The 19,951-nt window shown below is 41.0% G+C and overlaps 1 protein-coding gene across 11 annotated transcripts in view; it reads left to right on the forward strand.

Annotated features, from left to right (window-relative positions):
* Positions 1-19,951, forward strand: part of FMNL2 (formin like 2) — a 323,466-nt gene that overhangs the window by 98,325 nt on the left and 205,190 nt on the right. The gene's annotated exons all lie outside the window — the stretch shown is intronic.

The raw sequence follows: 19,951 nt of genomic DNA on the forward strand, positions 1-19,951 counted from the left end.
TCACTAAACATCAAATATATCATTTTTATGATAAAGTGCCCTAATTTTGTAGTGTTATATAAAACTTGGAGTACCTTGGCTAAACAGGAGAAATTACTGTGTCACGTATCTGTTTTAAAGATGAAATCTAAGCCTGGCATTTAGGCTCATGCCTGTAATCCCAGCACTTTGGGAGCCTGAGGCAGGAAGCTGGCTTGAGTCCAGGAGTTCAAGGTCAGCCTGGGCGACATAGAGAGTCCTGATCTCTACAAAAAATAAAAAAAATTAGCCAGACGTGGTGGCACATGCTTGTAGTCCCAGCTTCTTGTGGGGGAGAATAGTTTGAGCCTGGGAGGTCAAGGCTGCAGTGAGCTTTGATCATACCACTCCAGGCCTGGGCAACGGGGTGAAACCCTATCTTTTTTTTTTTTTTTTTTTTAAAGGGCTGAAAATTTAAATCTGAGATGGATTCTGAATATTTTTAAGCAAAGATTTTATCTCTCTGTTATCTGTGTGTATATGAATATACACATACAGTTTTATGAAATGTGGTTTATGTGATTGTTATTAGTATTTGGCTAATGTCTATTTAAAAGAAAAATGGGGCCCACATGCTGAATATGTGTTTTCTCCTCATAAATAGGGGACTGGTGGTTGGTTGCTTTTTTTTTTTTTTTTTTTTTTTTTTTTAAAGAGTCTCAGACAATTCTGTCTTCATCTCCACTTTGCTCCCATTCTGGCATTGCTTGTATGGATTGAGCATGTGAAAGCTTGACATCATGATTCAATCATTCTCTGATTTTGCAATAATTCAAAGCAGAGAGGAAGCATTGTGAGAGAATCGTGCCAGTTTTCATAAGGTCTGATACACCCATCCTAATTTATAGTATTGTTGTTAAGATGCACCAGGAAACACACACGCACGCACACGCACCCCAGTGAGACATCTGAAGGGATTTGGCTGCCTCCCATTTCTTTCCTGTCTCCTCCCTTTGTTTCCAGATGCATCAGCAGATGGCTGTCCAAAGCTCTAAATTTGTACCTTGTGTGACCTTTAGCCTGGAGAAAGGCAAATCTCTTCTGAGGATAGACTTCCCTGCCATTGCAAGTAGACCTTCTGTCAGTCGTTATAAATACACTTGTCTTTGGATGTTCCTTCTGAGGTTGCATTGGCATGGAGGCCATTAATTAAACTGTAGCCTTTCTTGGGACTCTAACAAATTTTAAAGATGAGTGAGGCAACATTGGAGGTGCTCCCTGATAGTCCTGCAGTTTAGGATAATATAGGAGAAGCTCTGGATCCATCTCCTGAGAGCTGGCTTCAAAAGAAGTTTCCAGGTTGTATAGCAGGATGGGCATGGACTTTGGAGTCAGGCAGACCCGGGTTTGAGTTCCGCTTCTGCCCTATACTAGCAGAGTTTACCCATGCAGCTGTTAGCATTAAATGAGAAGGTATTTATCTATCTGTCATTTCCCAGAACTGATCCTGGACCTCATAGGTACTGAATAAATGGTAGGCCACTTAATTTTGTATCACAAGAGCTCATTCTTAAATCTTTATTCAAGGACCAGAGGCCCTGAAACTAACTAAATGAAGGAAACAGACATTGCTGTGTGCTACCAAGCAGAGGATCAGAAAAAGAATCTGAGAATCATTTTATTAGCACTTAGGATTCACTGCCTTATGCGCTTTTCAACTGTTGCAAGATAACAGTATACGAGAGTGTAGGTTGTCTTCAAGAAATTATGTGCTGTTGTTTGTGGCAACTTATTTTAGGGGAGAAGTCATTTAGGTTACCATATGTTGGTAGAGCAGAAAACTTAAAAGTAGACAAAGGAAATTGACATTATTGTGGAGGATAGAAAATGAACCCAATTTCTCTTCTCTTCCCACCACCAGACTCTAGGTGAGCTTGAGAATGGGAAGTGTTTTCTTTTGTGGAGTGAGTCAACTCTTTTGTTTTTTTTTTTTTTTTTTTTTTTGAGAAAGAGTCTTGCTTTGTTGCCAAGTTGAAGTGCAGTGGTGTATCTCGGCTCACTGCAGCCTCCGCCTCCTGGGTTCAAGCAATTCTCCTGCCTCAGCCTCCCGAATAGCTGGGACTACTGGTGCACGCCAGCACTCCTGGCTAATTTTTGTATTTTTAGTAGAGACGGGGTTTCACTATATTGGCCAGGATGGTCTTGATCTCTTGACCTCATGATCCACCTGCTTTGGCCTCCCAAAGTGCTGGGATTACAGGCGTGAGCCACCGCTCCCGGGCATGAGTCAACTCTTAATGTAGTCTACTGCGAATATCAGGGTTGGTCTGACTGGAAAGTTGCATGTCCCTGGGCACAGTGTTTGGGTGACAGATGACAGAGGAACAGCTGGACAAAGTAAATGGGGTGGTGAGAATAATGGCCTGGGTGTCCTTGGGGAAAACTTGTCACTACTTTAGGTTGGCTGTGATTATTTACTGAACCAAGCTGTAATCAGAGGCTGAGGGATAAAGCAGGCCAACATTTCCTTTTCTTCTTATTACTGCTTTCTTCTAGTTGCCCCATAATTGGCCCCACCCTTCTAAAGAAAAGGTTGTAGACAGCAGTGAGAGAAAAATCAGTCTGATATAGTCTGGAGAAAATCTTTGTCCTGCCTTGTTTTCCCCTAGCTTTGAAAATCTCAAATGCAAGGCTGAACAACGAATTATTATTAACATGATAGAGGAAACTGGTACTATTAATGTCATGTAAGGAGAAAGCCCATTTTGAGTAGAAACAGAAGGACATTTATGAGGCAAAAGCTGGCTGGGTAGGGCCAAACTGAGTAGTAGAAAATTTAACTGTAATTATCCCATTGAATTTTTTTAGAAGGACTCTTAAAATTATTGGAAGTTGCTTAGTAATTAGCATAGTAGCCATTTACAAAATACACTCTGACCTAGAGCAGCAGGGGAGGGAGTCAGAGAGAAAGACTTTGTGCAGACTGTCAGAGCAGGAAAGTATGCCCAGTGAATTTCCATGTTAGATCAGGCCCATGTAAAATTTACAAATGTCAGGGGGTATGGAGGAATAAAGGCATTAGCATTGTAGATGATCTGGTGGCCCTTTGAAAACTGTGTTTGGGGTTCATGTTTCTAGTTGCATCTAAATCTGAATTTGAGGTTTTAATCCTTTTGAACCAAACTCGGTATCAGAATTAGACATTTGATCTCATGCATCTTATCCAGCATACAGAAACTCGAGTGCTTCCTCAGCTTTGACATAATCTGGATCCCAGCTGGCCTCTGATTTTAGTTTCTGTGAAGTGATTAGTGATTAGGTGGCACCATGGTAAGGGCAGGATGCTGTAGTGGCAGGGTCTTTCCCCCATGCAGAACGGCCCCTGCAGAACACAGCAGTGAGTTTATTAACCAGCCTACTCCTGCTTGTCCCAGTGGGTAGAGAGTTGGTTTTTAGGTAGCCGATTCGTTTGTTATTGGCTGTAATTAGGCAGGTAGGCTTAGCTCCTTCAATTATTCATGCTACTTTGGGGAAGAATAAGCTGCTTATTCAGAGTTCCAGGGCCAGGATTTGGGTGGGAATTCTTTGGCAGGGCCAGCTGCAGGATTAGCATTAATGTGATACTAATCCTTGGGATGGCCCCTCAGAGCAGTGTACCCAAATGTTTGTTTTTCACAGCCGGGGTCCGCAAACACGTGCTCAGTAATGTCCCACAGGCTGTGGCACTCAACATTTAGATGGCATGGTTTATGGCCAAGGAGCTTTGGAGCATTGGTCAAAGTCTCAAGCAGAGAGATCAGAGATACAGCCTAGAAGGTGTTCTTATATTTAATCTCTCTGTGGAGGCATTGGAATCATATGGCCTAAATTTTTTGACTCAGATACCTGTTACATACATGTACACTCCTCACCTTGCTCTCTTTACACAGTTGTTTAAGGACAAATGAAGCCAGGTATGGTGGCTCACTGCTGTAATCCCAGCACTTTGGGAGGCTGAAATGGGTGGGTCACTTGAGGCTAGAGAACAGACTGGGCAACATAGCAGAACTCTGTCTTTCCAAAAAATCTAAAGGGCAAATGGGATGTGTTATATATATATATAAATAATTTAGAATTTAATTTTTTTGTATGCAGCAAAATTAACTATATTTAGATATTCCGCATTGGTTATTATACCTGGGTAACTCTTTTTCTTCTGTCACTTGTGCTTAAGATTTGTCTTCACGTAAGGTAAGTACCTGCATACCATTACTGATGAGATGGCTTTCCACATAGTTAGTGGGATGTACACTGATATTAGGAAGAAACTCAGACCAAGTATAAATGGCTAAAAAAAAAAAAAAAAAGCCCTCACAAGTGATGGTGTATTGGTAAAAGTGGTAAAAAGAGATGAGAGGGTTTCTAGAGCATCTCTCTTGAATATAGAGATTCCAGCATTTTTATTTTGTTCAAGGTGGGGTTGAGAGATATAGCTAGTTGAATTTTCAGGAAGTAAGAGAAAAATAGTTTAACAAACTAAATTGGTAATTCTGTCCTCAGCCAGTTGCTGTAATATTCTAGTGTTTTATTGTGTGATATTTTATAGGAGTTAGATCCTGACTATCCCTTTCTAGAAATATGTCAGGGTGCAGAGACTTTAAGAGGTGGCCCCCACCACAATGCTTCCTTGGCCCAGCCTGGACTGCTGTTTAGAGCCCCAAAGATTGTTCCCTTCGTTTTATGTTTCCTCTACTCTTTTTTGTAGCATTAAATGCTATAGCATGTGTACATAAAATGTTGTTTCTACTACCAGAAGACCTGCTTAGTTTTTTTTCTCTAATTTCGTTCGCTGAAGATATCTCAAAAACAAAACGCCATGCAGTATTGCAATCTGATGTTTGGTAAGTTCAGGCCTTTTCCAACTTCTTCACTCCATTACTTTTTTTTTTTTTTTTTTTTTTGAGGCAGGGTCTGGCTCTGTCACCCAGTCTGGAGTGCAGTGGCACTATCTTGGCTCACTGCAACTTCCACCTCCCAGGCTCAAGCCTGCTGAGTCGCTGGGACTACTGGTGCACACTACTATGCTTCGCTAATTTTCGTAGTTTTGTAGAGGTGAGGGTCTTACCATGCTGCCCAGGCTGGTCTTAAATTTCTGAGCTCAGGTAGTCCACTGACCTCAGCCTCCCAAAGGGCTGGAATTACAGATGTGAGCCGCCTCTCCTGGCCTATATATATTAACGTAAAAGTTGGGAACTAAGTGGTATCTACTATAACACATCTCAAAATTTCAGTGGCCTATTGTGAATCTGACCTAGAAGCTCAGCATAGATGTTCTTGGTAGGTGGGTTGCCATATTTCTTTCTTTTTGTGCTTTACTATCTCCTAGGACTTTGGAGTCCTGAATCCAGCTGGCTTATGGAAAAGAAGAGGATGAAAACTCTCCATTTTGCCACCCTTGCCTAGAAGTGATGTATATCACTTCCTCCAGTGTTTCTGGTAGTGAGAGAGAGTTCCAATAACCCACCTTGTAATAGATAGAAATGGCCTGGGAAATGTAGTCCTTGGTGGAAGCTACTTCCTAAGTGACAAGTTCATAGTATGAAGGGAGAGTAGGGATTTTGGTGGACAAGTAGCCCCTCTGTTCACGATATTTATACATTTCAAGAATCTAGATTGGGCAGCGTCACAGTTTGGGCTGCAGTGACAAAAATACCATAGACTGGGTGGCTTCAACAACACATTTCTCACAGTCCTGGAGGGTGGAAGTCCAAGATCAAGGCACTGGCGTCTGGTGAAGGTACCCTTCCTGGTTTGCAGATAGCTGCCTTATTGTCTTCTCACGTGGTGGAGAGAGAGACGGCTGGTTTCTTCATCCTTTTATAAGGGCACTAATCCCATTCATAAGGGCTTCACCCATATGACTTCATTATTTCCCAGAGGCCCCATGGCAAAATACCATCACATTGGAGATTTAGAGATCCCCATATGAATTTGGGGGTGGTGAAGGCGGACAGAAACAGTCAGTCCATAGCAGATGGATGGTATGGGTGTTGTGAAGCTATGTACCTGACATCGAGCAAATAAACCTCTTGGGGCATATTTCACCACCAGCCATGCCTGTTTGCATAGCTTCTTGTCAAGATTAATTGAGAGAGAATGTCTGATAGTGTATTGAGCAAAGAAACTTCCTGTAACTGTAAAGCAGTGGTAGATTAATAATAATAATGCACCACCTCTGCAGTGAAAAGGATGCTCTAGCCCAGCAATAATGATATTGACTTCATGAAACCACTTCTGACCTGCAGCAGATTGCTGGATTGATTTAGTGTTGCTTTTTTGGAAGCAAGCCTTGATTATGCCTTTTTACAGTCTATCAGTTTGTGTGAAACTGACTATATTTTACAGTCTATCGGTTTGTGTGAAACTGAGAGTAACCCTGGTGACTCTCGTAGCTAGGATACCGTGGTACCTTGATAAGAATTCCAGATTCAAACAACAGAAACAGAAGTGACACAGTAGTCCCCCTCTTGGGCAGTCTTCAAGCACATGTTGAAGAATTATGTAGTTGGTCTTTGAATATCACTGCCTTTTGGCTGTTTCTTCGATTTATCTAAATGAGGCCAATTTGAGGCCATTCACTGAGTACTGTATCACTCACATCTGCTGTAAAAGGCATTGAACTCTGTGGAGTAAGGAAAAATCAGCCTTTATGAAATCTACTTGAAATGAGAGATGTTTGTCTTAAATTTGCACATGATAAGAGACTTACATGGAAACTTTTGAAGCCCTTTTAGTGAAATTTGCCCTTAAGGTCTTGTCTTCTCTTACTGCAAAATGATGAGGCAGAATGCCCGAATGTTAGCATTTGACAAGTGAAGAAAAGGAAAAATTGGATAAAAAGTGGAGAATATGTTCAAATTTCTGTCTACAAGCACTAGAAAAAATAAGAAGGCCTATTCAGCATTGGGTTTAAATAGGAAACGGTGTCATGCATTATTTACTCACTGTGTTTCTAGGGACAGTCATTCCAGAATCAAACTCAATTGGTCAGCTTCACCTGGTAGCTAGAAGTAAAAGTGTGACAAATTCAGATGCCCTCAAGGGCCACTTAGGTAACTTTAAGTGGGTGACGCAGGCTCTAAATTAGAGTGGCGAGTGAACAGATCAAGTCCCTGGAGGAAGAGGGAGAAAGTAGATACTGAAGCTTAAAACAGAAATGCAGGACTAGTGTTGTTAGGCCTTCAGAATTTTGAAGGAGACTGAAATACAGGTGTTTTTTTTTTTTTTTTTTTTTTTTTTTTGACACATAAGATTTTTAAACTTAGCTCAGGTGTTTTGAGATACTGTGTAGGTCAGTGAAAAATTGTCTGCCAGTCTTAATTTTCCTCAGAGCTACCTGTCTGTGTCCTCTATTTTAGTGACCAGGGAAAGCAGGTTTGCTTCTTGGCATGGGATAGACAGGGAGGCTCTTTGGTTTAGCAACATACTCTCTGAGTAAACAATCAGGCTACATTTTTGCAGTCATAGCGTCAGGGGGCCGATGCCATTAAAAAAAATCACTTATAAAGCCCTAGGGGCCATATGGGGAACCTACTGTTATTTGATACTCTTTTATAAACTGAAATTTTATTTACTTTCTAAAAATGCCATAATCATCAGTTGCCCGCACTTACGTTTCTAGTGCTTGAGATTAGGAAATCAACAAAGACGGTTTATTTGGGATTGGAAGCATTACCAATTTAAGATCTCTTCAGTTACTTGAAAACAAAGTGGGAAAAAAAGGCATTCAGATTTTTGGCTGACTTGTGAAGTGGAAGGAATTCATTTTAATTTTGTAAGCACGTGCGCATGCACGTGTATATGTGTGTGTTTGGGTTGCCATAGCTAATTTTAATGCAGGTTTAATGTCTGTCTTCTTAGTAGGTTTGGCTTTTGGGGAAAAAAATCCATTGGTTTAGAAAATAATTACGTAATATATGAAAATCATCAAAAATGAAATATAATTAAGGGGAGCTGTTAATAGTTTTGCATGTCTTTTTAAAAAATTGCTAGTTTTATTGAAAATTTATCAAACTTAACCTTTGAAAATGATACAGGTTATTATTTTCAAGGTTCAAGGTTTATTTTTTCCAAGAGGAGACAACTTTTGTTGGATATGTGTGTGTTTCGGTTTTTTAATCAAGCCAGGCTTCATTTTCTTACTTTTATGTAATGTATATGTGATAATTAAATAAGAAAACTGATTTAAAAAAACTATTTTTACCTAAAAGATGTGTTGAAAGCTGAAAGTGACCTTTTTAAGTCGCCATCTTTTTCTGAACCTTCATCCATAAATTGGGAGCAGTTTCCTGTATCTTGTAGATTGCTCTTTAGCATTAAATGAATATCTATATAATGTACCTGTTGCAGTACTTCCATGTAATAGGGACTCATTCCTTTCTTTGATATCTTTAACCCCAAAGACATCAAGGAGGGTACTGATTCCCCATACCAGTCCTAGCTGGGGAAAGAATACAGCTTGGATTACTTTTGTTTTGGAGTCATATTTAAGTTAGTTTGTTCTAGTATGCTGTGTCTGTGGTTCTTACACATCAGCATATACCCCTTTTAGAAACTCTGTAATTTTACAGCCACATAGCAGGTGCTTAGAGCGGTTTCACCATTAATATATTTTAAAATCACATTTGTAGATTTTGGACAGAAAAGTCAGGACCTTAACCACTAGTAGGAAGCAGGTAATAAGCTTGCATGTGCTACCAGATGGACCTCTCTACTGAGAACATCCAAGGATAAGCCACAAAATGACAAGTGGACTTGAAACCCCTTTGCATCAGCATGCCTTAACCAAATGGAAGAGTTGAGGCTTTACTGCATATTTGTTATTATTTCATTTTTGATAGGCACCAGGCCTTGCTGTGTTGCCCAGGCTGGTCTCAAATCCCTGGTCTCAGGTGATCCTCTGGACTCAGCCTCCCACAGTGTTGGATTACAGGACTAAGCCACAAGGTCTGGCCTTTGCTGCATATTAATTTGGTGTTTCAGCAGCTAACTCAGCTGGGAAGTTGCTTGCTTGTTGGGAAGACATGGAAAAGAGAAAAGTTTGATAAATGTGCGTGCTGTGACTTCATGTTTGCAAAAGACCAAAATCTCACAGTTGTCAGTACAGCCATAAATGCTAACATCTACTTCTGCTTCTTGACAAATGGCATTGCTGATAAGGATGAGGGAAATGGCCTGTGTTTAGGGTCAGGAATTCTTCCCTTTGCCTTAGAATAAAAAATAATTTTTTCTTGGAATGTAAGATTGAAAGTGCCTTCACAGGATTCACTTCCTGTAACATCAGTTTTAGAAGTCCTTGATGTATATGCATAGTTTACAACAGTGACTAACTTTGTGGTTAAATGACAAAGGAGAGTTAGTTGTTACAGGGAGAGCCATGTAGAGAACACATTCTTATTAGTGCTGTAAGGCCTTATCCAAGAGTCTGCATGCAGAACACAGAGGTGAATTTCATTCTTTTTCTTTGAAGCATTTTCTTTAGTCTTTTCACATCAAAAGGAGGGAAGACTTTTGTGAGAATGATGAGCACGCTACTTATGAAAAATTGTTAAGTTCTTATTTAAGTCTGAAATATGACTAAATCTTGCCAGCCTGTCTGATGCAGTTGAAGCCTGAACCTCTGCAAAACTGTGGGGATCAGAGAAAAACTGCCTTCACCTTGTCTTTTTCAAAGAGAGTGATGTAGGGAAGGCAAGATCCTCTTCATGACTTTTTGGAAGTGTGATTTTTATAGTCTTAGCAACATTTGTAGACTACATAATATATGCAGAGCACTAAATGAGCTTATAGGTAATGAAATTTTAGAGTTGGAGTTGACCTTAATTGTAATTTTATTTAACTTGCTTATTTTGAAAATGAGACAATTAAGAGGAAGTTTGCTGCCTCTTTAGGAAGTTAAACTATTTAACAGCTACATGTGTTTATAAATATTCTTGAGTTTTATGATGTAGCAAGTGATGGATACTCACAAGCACACCCAACATGTTTAAATACAGAGGATCTACAGAGTGTTAACAAGTTTGCTAGATAATGGTGATGAATTTGTTAGGAAGAGATGGGATTTGAACCAATTTTAGTAAAAAGGGGAGGAAAGGCAGATGTGATGGTGCATGCCTGCAGTGCTGGCTACTTGGGAGGCTGAGGCAGGAGGATTTCTTGAGCCCACAAATTTGAGGCTGCAGTAGGCTCTAACTGTGCCACTGCACTCCAGCCTGGAATGCAGGAGCAAGACCCTGTCTTAAAAATGACACAGAGCAAGACCTTGTCTTAAAAATCGGGCAGAGGAGGCTGGGCATGGTGGCTCATGCCTGTAATCCCAGCACTTTGGGAGGCCGAGGTGGGTGGATCAACCTAAGGTCGGGAGTTTAAGACCAGCCTGACCAACATGGAGAAACCCTATCTTTACTAAAAATGCAAAATTTGCCTGGCATGGTGGCATGTGCCTTTAATCCCAGCTACTCGGGAGGCTGAGGCAGGAAAATTGCTTGAACCCGGGAGGCGGAGGTTGTGGTGATCTGAGATTGCACCACTGCACTCCAGCCTGAGCAACAAGAGTGAAATTTCATCTCAAAAAAAAAAAAAAAAGTGGGGAGTGGGGACAGGGCTGGGCGTGGTGGCTCATGCCTGTTAGCCCAGCACTTTGTGAGGCTGAGGCATGCAGATTGCTTGAACTCAGGAGTTTGAGACCAGCCTGAGAAACATGATAAAAACCCCCTCTATAAAAGCAGAAAATTAGCCCAGTGTGGTGGTATGCAGGGTGGCGTGCACCTGTAGTCCCAGCTACTTGGGAGGCTGAGGGGAGAGGATTGCTTGAGCCCCAAAGGCAGAAGTTGCAGTGAGCCAAAATTGCACCACTACACTCCAGTCTGGATGATAGAGCCAGACCCTGTCTCAAAAAACAAAAGAAAAAATATTGGAAGAGGGACTTGGAGCAGTAGAGTTAAAGTAGATCAGAACTGTGGTAGGAAATAAGAATTGGTGGTGTGTGATAATTTGTGGGATCAGATATTGAGAGTCAGAGTTCCTACCAGTGTGTGTGTCTCTACACTGTGTGTGTCTATATGTGTGTGTGTTTGTGTGTTTAAATAGGAAATGGTGGCTAGGGGAGTTTTTTGTGTTAAATGTGAGTTGTTGGGGAGTTTTGGGTTGGTGAGGGGGAGACAGCGTGACCAGATGAGGAACTGAAAAAATTTAGACCCCTGAAGAAGAAAGGGAAGAAACGTACTAACATATTCTCAGGTAGTTAACCTCCTCAGCCCCATCTATTGGTTCTTGTGAATATTATCAGTTGCCTTAATGAGCCATAGTTCTCACTCCTGTAGTCTGTCTGTCTCTCTCTTCCTTTCCTTTCATTTCCTTTCCTTGCCTTTCCTTTTTCCTTTCTTTTATTTCGTTTTTTTTTTTTTGAGACTGAGTTTTGCTCTTGTTGCCCAGGCTGGAGTGCAATGGTGTGATCTCGGCTCACTGTAACCTCCTTCTCTCGGGTTCAAGTGATTCTCCTGCCTCAGCCTCCCAGTAGCTACGATTACAGGTGCCTGCCATCACGCCTGGCTAATTTTTGTATTTTTAGTAGAGACGGGGTTTCACCATGTTGGTCAGGCTGGTCTCGAACTCTTGACCTCAGGTGATCCATCTGCCTCAGCCTCCCAAAGTGCTGGGATTACAGGTGTGAGCCACTGCGCCCGGCCCACTTCTGTTCTTTTTCATATGCTATTTCATTTACTAATAATATCTTTCTCCGTACCCCCACCCATAGGTTGAGTTATCTGTTCATTTGTGTGTTTAGACCTTATTCACCCTTCATTTTAGGGTGGTTGTTTCTATAATACATAAATTATATCTACAAATTTGACCTTTAATGGAGGAACAATGATAAACCACTGAAGGCTTTCCAATCAGGAGGGTGATGTGAGCAGATTTATATTTTAAAGCAGTGATTCTGAAGCTTTATGTTGCATCATAGTTGTCTGAAGGGCTTGTTAAAACACTAATTACTGGGCTCCACACCCAGTTTACGATTCAGTAGGTCTGGGCCAGAGCCTGAGAATTTGCATTTCTAACAATTCCCAGGTGCAGCCTGAAGATCATACTTATTTAGCGGAATCAGTCGGGCTGCTCCAGGAATGAATGGGCATTTGTGGGTGGTTAAGCAGGGCAAATGACCAGAAAAATATATCACTATTTCAGGTAAGAAATAATGATGGAGAAAAGTGAATCTGCCAAGAGATACCTATAGACGGTAGTTGATTAGTGATGAGAAATGAAGGAAGAGACGTCTGGGTTTCTGGCATGGGCATCCAAGTGGGTGGTGGTGCCATTCACTGAAATAGGGAACACTCAATGACCAGACTTTCCGAGAGAGGTCAAGCAGGATAGTGATGTGATCGTGTGTGTCAAGACCTGCAAGTCTGTCGGTGTACCAGCCGTCATCTCAGTGGGGAGAGGCTCCCTCTACTTTGGGAATCATCAGCTCGGGATTGATAGTTAATCCATGGGAGTAGATGAGATTAGCCAGCAAGATGAGTGAGGAAAAGAGCACCTGGGACAGAATGCTCTGTGTCACAACTCATTACGGGAAGCTGGAGGAAGAGAAGGAATTGTTAGAGAGGATGACAACACCAGGAGTGTACCAGTGCTATTGTGGAGACCCAGAGGAAGATGTGTTTAGAAGGGAGGTGGGTAGAGCCGGGCGTGGTGGCTCACACCTGTAATCCCAGCACTCTGGGAGGCTGAGGTGGGTGGATCATCTGAGGTCAGAAGTTTGAGACCAGCCTAAACAACATAGTGAAACCCTTTCTCTATGAAAAATACAAAAGTTAGCTGGGTGTGGTGGCAGGCATCTGTAATCCCAGCTGCCCTAGAAGCCAAGGCAGGAGAATCGCTTGAACCTGGGAGGCAGAGGTTGGAGTGAGCCAAGATCACATCATTGCACTCTAGCTTGGATAACAGAGTGAGACCCCATCTGAAAAAAAAAAAGAAGGTGGGGAGAAAAACACCATCAGTTGCTGCTGGGGAATGTCGGGAAATTAAGTACTGAAGAGGGTTCACTTGAGTTCACAACATGGAATTCGTCCATCGTGCATTCACATAGTGCTGACTCAGCCTGGTTTGGTCCAGGCTCTGTGCTAGACACTGAAGGCTCAACCATAGCTGAGATTTTTTTTTCCAATGGCTTGGAAGAAGCAGAAGGCAGCCAGCCATGGGTTAGGAGGGTCAGGACAGAAACTATACACAGTAAGTTCCAGAAGACTGGAAGGAGAGAGGGCAGCAGAGTAGAGGGTCGGGTAGCTGGGGGATTTTCATGATGATGACGATGATGGAAAAGACTTGAGCATGTAATGTAATGTGAAGATTCAGAGGGAGAGACTGAAGATTTGCAAGGAAGAGAAAAGCTGGCCAGAGGAATATCCATGGGAATATGGGATGGGAAGGAGACCACAGCCCAGACCCTGCATGGGTGGTCTGCATGCCTGTCACACAGAACCAGCTTGATATTGAGTTCTATTTTGAGCATGCTTAAAGGCCCCATTCAGGTTTGCCTCATTTAGGTGCCACATAGCCTTAATTTCCAGCATTAAAAATTTATTCCTTTGGACTACTTTCCTTTAGAGATATGGAAGATATTCCTGGGGCAGGGAGGATAATGCATGACAGAAATAGACTCTAACAAGCAAGTACATACTTAGCTCCCCTTTATCTTGATGGGAGGTAGTGAGCTTGTGGTGCTGAGGAAGAGATGGAATCCTGGAGTCTGTCTTAGCCTGCCTAGTTTCAGTTCTGTTGTAGTGGAGACGAAAGGCCCTGTATGATTTTCACAGTTCTGGCAGCCGTCTCCTTGAGATCAGTTTATTAATGGTATTAAATATGATAGAGTTGATTGCGTGTTCAGCAAGCCTATGGGTAACTCTGTGTCCTCTGCTCCACCATGTGTGAGGTTACAAATGAGGTCATATGACCATCAATATTAAAATATTGCTGATGATTGCCCCCACTTAGGTGGTAGGCAGGAGCTCAGTCCTCTTTATGACCCCTCTTGATTCTCTCTGAGGGCATCATACATGGTTCACAAACAGTTCTGTTGTTCTCCTCCTATGGGAAAGCCACCTGGAGTAGATATCTTGGTGCTGGCACCATGGTTTTCTGTGAGGATGGAAACCATCTGCCCAGGAGTCTCCTTGAAGCCCAAGTTGCAAAACTTTCAAAGAGCCAATTTGTGCTAATACCATTGGTCCCAACTACATCAGTGTCTCAATTCTTTAAAGAAATAAGGAGCCTTTTATGCTGTAGTCTGTTTCACCTGTGTGGCTACAGTGGGCAACACTGCTTTCCTCTTCCACTGTCTTCCCTAATTCTGTGATGCTTTTCCCTGTAGAAACTGAGTCATGCAGTGGACACCTGGGAAAGGCCCTTGAGATTCTGCCAAAGTCAGAATTTCACTTTTGGATCCCCCAGAATTAGAGAAACCTTGTATTCTGTAAATTAAACATCAGTTTAAATGTCCTAGACCACTACTGTCCAATGGAACTTTTTATAGTCCGTGCCGAATAACCACTAGCTGTTTCAACACTAGTGAGTGTTGAAATGTGGCTAGTGTCACTGGGGAACTGAGTGTTAGATTTTATTTAATTTTAATTACTTTAGAGTTTAATAGTCGAAAGTGGTTAGGCAGTATAGCTCTAGACCAGTGGTTTTGAAATTTGATCATGCATCAGAATCAACTGGAGGACTTGTTAAAGCATAGATTTCTGGGCCCTATCTTCCCCAATGTTTATAATTCAGTTGGTCTGGGTCAGGGCTTGAAAATCTGCATTTCTAACGAGTTCCCAGGTGATGCTGCTAGCCTGGAGGAAGCCACATTTGAGAATCACCGCCATAGACTTTGTTCTAGTATTTAATTAACATGATAACTAGTGCAGATAGAATTGCCATCAGCCAGTCATCAGGGTTCGGTGTCAGCTAGTTGACAAGCAGCCTACTACCTCCCCTCCTTTCCCATCCCTAAACCACACTGGGTCCTTTTTTTCCAAAAACATTACAGCTTATCTTTAAGGCTGATTCATGATATTTTTTAAGCAGCTACAGTAGCTGAAACATTGGACTACTGGGGAAATTCCAGCCTTGAACAGACTTTGGTTTTCATTCCAGCTTTATTAATTTGTTCACTAACCTTGTAAGAAATTAGACTGAGTGTGTGCTGCATATAGCCTGTGAGTAATTTTATCTTTGCCTAGCTCATACTTGGCATTATATTTAATGATTTCTATGTCCATGCTGGCTAGTCTGGGCTCAGAGGGACTGTCCCTAAAATCATTTTTTAATGAGTAGCTTTTCAATCAATTGGCAAAATCATTTTTAATATGGTCTAATAATTTTTTTTGAATAACAGAGCATTGTCTTAGGGGTGATTGTTTATGCAGAGGTCTTTCTCAGAGCATATTGAGATATTTACAGATGAAATGACCTGCTATCTGAGATTCCCTTTAAAGGCCTGGTTGGGAAAGGGTAGTCAAAACCAGATTGCAGAACGTTGATGATTGTTGAAGTATGCATGGAGGTGCAGTATACTATTCTTCCAACTTTTGTAATCGTATGAAATTTTACATAATAGGTTGAAAAAAAAAAGCATGCTCTTAGAGAAACTAAATGCAGCATCTTTGTGAAGTACCAGCTGAATAGTTGGCATTAAAAATGAAAAGTAGTTTGTTGGTTTTGTTTTAGGGAATTCAACTGGATAAAGAATGTAATGAGAGATCTAAAGGAAATGAAAGAGAATAGCAATTGTTAAAATGTAATAGATTATAGACCTTTCTTAAGGAAGAGCCTGCAGATTGCAAAGGACTTCGTATGTGTGTATGGTGTTTAAGTAGGGGAAATACACCCCTACTGATTTTTCTGTATAACATTACAGATATCTCTTCTTAACAAATCCCAACACAACTGGTGCTCACTGTGATGTGTCAAAGTTTTATTTGATTTGGACAAAGACAAATATTTTATAAGTCTAATATATAAAGAGGCAGGAAAGAGGGAAGGAAGTGGCAATTCATACCACTGGCGTTCATAGGCAGCTAAACTTTCCTGGGTGGCCCAGTTTAGATTTTTTGATAAGGATGATATTTACCCTGAAACAGAAGAGAAGAGTTAAAAAACAAAAAATAAACAAAAAAACAAGACTTTTGTCAGTCTTCTAAAGGTTGTGTGAATAAGCTAACCTTTTTTTTTTTGAGACAGGGTTCTTACTCTGTCACCCAAGCTGTAGGGTGCAGTGGTGAGATAACAGCTCACTGCAGCTTTGATCTCCGAGGCTCTAGCAATCCTCCTGCCTCAGCTTCCCGAGTAGTTAGGATTATAGTTATGTACCACCACGCCTGGCTAATTTTAAAAAGTTTTTACATAGGTAAGTCTCACTGTGTTGCCCAAGCTAGTCTTGAACCTCCTGAGCTCAAGCCATCCTCACGCCTCAGCTTCTCAAAGTTTTGGGATTATTGGTGTAAGCCACTGTGGCCAGCCATCAACTTATTTTTGACTTAGAAGAAAATCTCAGATTTTCTTCAGCTAGATGACAATTGGAGTTGATCATTTTAAATTTATTTGACAATTATAGGAAGAATTGGTTTTATTAAATAGCAGTGAGCGTCATGCCAATTTATAGTATGTAACTGAGGCCCACTTTTTCCTTTTGATGTAGCCAAATTGCTCCCATCTTTTTCCACTTTGAAAATGTCTCTTTAAATGCATTTTCACACCATTGCTATCCCCCATCACCTTCCCCTAGTGCAGTCCTTACCACCCTCTGCCTAGATTACTGCTGCTCATAGATTCCTTCACTGGATGCTCTTCCCTCAAGTAATGCCCTTTCCCTTCCCTTTCCTCCAGTGATTTTGCTTTTCTTTGACCGTCTTCTGTCCTTGGACCAAATGACTTAGCATTCATTTGTTCTTCCATGTGTATTGCTTTTTGTTTGCCAGCTACATAGAAAGTATGCCTGTATATGACCATATATTACAGTAGGTATCTAATAGTGCTGGTATTCAGTTGAAAATATTTGTAAAATGTAACAAGATCTCTAGTCTCTTTAATTTTTAATGCTTACTTATAATTTGATAGAGAATAAATTTTTCAAAGTGGCATCTTCATTGATGTATTATTACTTACAAGCCTGCAGGTTATACTCATGGTCATAGATGTGTTTCCAGATGTTTTCTCCTATGCCCATTGAATTCATTGAAACATGCCTGACTGTGTGTGTAAGGGAGCTGCTTAAAGATTTTGGCAGTGTAGATTTTTGCACCTAGCATTTGGTGATTTCTTAAAAAAAACAAAACCATAATAATAGCTGTTCAGTATCTGTTTGTTTCAGCACTGCTGAGTGTTTAAGTATTTATTGCTTAGTTTTAAATTTTTGGATAATAGTATTGGTTTATAGTTCCCTTTTAGAGAGTTGCTTCTAAGAGTGTTCAAAGGACATGGTGCCTTTGACTCTTGTTGGAGTTTGAGTAATGGTCATATAAGGGTAACATAAAAGAATCCTCCAGTGACCTGAAATTGTTTATTGTCGGGATAAGCATAGACTGTCCCCTCAGTTCAAACCAACAGACTGTGGAACTTGCTCATAAAACTCTCTTCTTTGACTTGGAAAGAGAGAGTAAACATGGAGTAAAACTCCTGGGGTTTTTCTTTTTTGGACTGTCAGTATGGCATAAAAGGAAACCTTCTATAACTTGAGAATACTGTCTGAACCCAGATGCACGCATCAAAGCATTTGTTGAACACCTATGCATTAGGCTCTGTAATTCTCATGAAGCCTTGCATCATTTTCAGCATTGAATTTAAAAGTAGGTCAATGACCACAGTGAGGTAAGAAAAATATTTTTTGAAAAAGCAAAAATATTTTTTGAAAAAGAAAAAAAGAAAATCCTTGGAGAGTGCTGCTTTGATAAGACCTATAAGCTTTCCCCCGGATAGCTGATTACATGCGGGTATCTGGATTTCCTACGTCTCTCATGCTCTTGTCCCTTGAAGAGTCTCTGAAATACAGAATTGTTTAGTGCATTTAAGCCATGCACTTTGGATTCGTGGAGAAGAAACCAAAAGACCTGTGCCTGGCAAAGCCATGTTGAAGCCTCTAATAATGTCTATTGTCTGCTGGGTAAAATGGCACTCGGTAGCCAAGACCCAAAACACAGACCCTCACTAAGCAAACACATCAGAAGGAGTGTTCAATACTTCTCTTTTTGTAGATGCTTTTGTGCCTATTAGTTGCTAGAAAGGACTAGATGATATCTGTTTTGGACATACTTCTTCCCTCTTTCTCTCTCTGGTTTCTCTCTCTTCAGCTTCTCTTTCCTGAACTAGGGGATTTTTGTTGCATGATAGCCTCTTAGATGTGTAATCTTCATGCTTAATATGCAGTGATATGCAGGGAACAGATTCTGGGACTACTTTTTTCCTTTTTTTCTCTGCTCATAGGCCTTGGTGTATGAGATTCATTTTCAGGATTTTTCTACCATCTGATGGATTTCTGCAAAGTTAATTGAGAGGGTAAAGTTTCTAAATTTTTTTTCCCTGACTTCTCCCCTCAAAATAATCTGTAGTTTTATGACAGGACTATGGGGGCTCCCACTCTTGCAGGGAAGCACCAGTCAAGGTTTTCATGGTAAGTGCTTCTTTGAGAGGTGTAAGATTACATGCTTTTAGCTTTCAGAGAGCAGGGAAAACCTTCCCTTTAGGTCCATATCATGTGAGAGGAACTTTGGGGTTGAATAGACTGAATGTTCCTACTTGTGGTCTTGTTTTCCTTGCTTGGTTACCTAGTGCAAACAGATTTATGTGAGAGTTGTGGCTTTTTAGAATACAGACAGTCGTCAAAAAATCCAAAGACTTTAGAAAATGGAATTTGCTTGTAGAAGAAGCTTCTTGGATGCTGGTGTCAAACAAATTTGCTGAAGCATTAATGTGGCCACATGTTTGACAGACTGCATGAACTTCCTACATTTTCCCAGAGTGGTCTAACAAGTTATCATTGCCTTTATACATTCCACTCTACATATAAACCTTTCCTCATTCAAACAGATTTCAAGGAAAAAGGTCATATCCTATTCCAAATCTACCTATTGCCTCTTCTATACTCTCGTCCACTTTCAAGTCCTCCGTAACAATGGCTCTTTCTGTCGCCCACATAAAAATATTCTAATTTTTGAAATAGACTCACAAGGAGTTTCAATCACTGAGAGCTTAGGGAATAAAAACTAATTTTAGGCCGGCACGATGGCTTATGCCTGTAATCCTAGTACTTTGGGAGGCCGAGGCGGGTGGATCATGAGGTCAGGAGATAGAGCCCATTCTGGCTAACATGGTGAAACCCCGTCTCTACTAAAAATACAAACAACCAGTGAGGTGTGGTGATGCGTGCCTGTAGTCCCAGCTACTTGGGAGGCTGAGGCAGGGGAATTGCTTGAACCTGGGAGGCGGAGGTTGCAGTGAGCTGAGATTGTATCACTGCACTCCAACCTGGTGACAGAGCAAGACTCTGTCTCAGGAAAAAAACAAAAAACAAAAAACCAAAAAAACCCACCCAACTAATGTAAATATTTGCATTAGCAAAACAACTAGACAAATACACTGCAGAAAATCACACACATTTCTAAACCAAATGCATAGAGCCTGTGTTAATCAGAACTTGTAGTTAAGCCTTATGTTTTTCTTTGCTTTACATCAATAAGAGACACAAGAAAAGCTGAAGGATTTAACAAATCAACACCAGTTTCCCTTCTGAGTAACATCACAAGGTGAGAACAGAGTCAGCTCAGTTCTCTTCTTCTGCAGTGTTCCACAGCGAGCATGGAGAAAACAGTACCTTCAGGTACTGCAGGCTTTTCATGTATTGTAATTACAACAGTTAGAAACTCTAGTAATATGTTTCGGCGGTACATTTAAGGGTGAAAACTAAAAAACT

The sequence above is a fragment of the Sapajus apella genome, unplaced genomic scaffold (assembly GCF_009761245.1).
Source record: "Sapajus apella isolate SASKATOON/1434 unplaced genomic scaffold, GSC_monkey_1.0 scaffold18, whole genome shotgun sequence".
NCBI classification, from domain to species: Eukaryota; Metazoa; Chordata; class Mammalia; order Primates; family Cebidae; genus Sapajus; species Sapajus apella.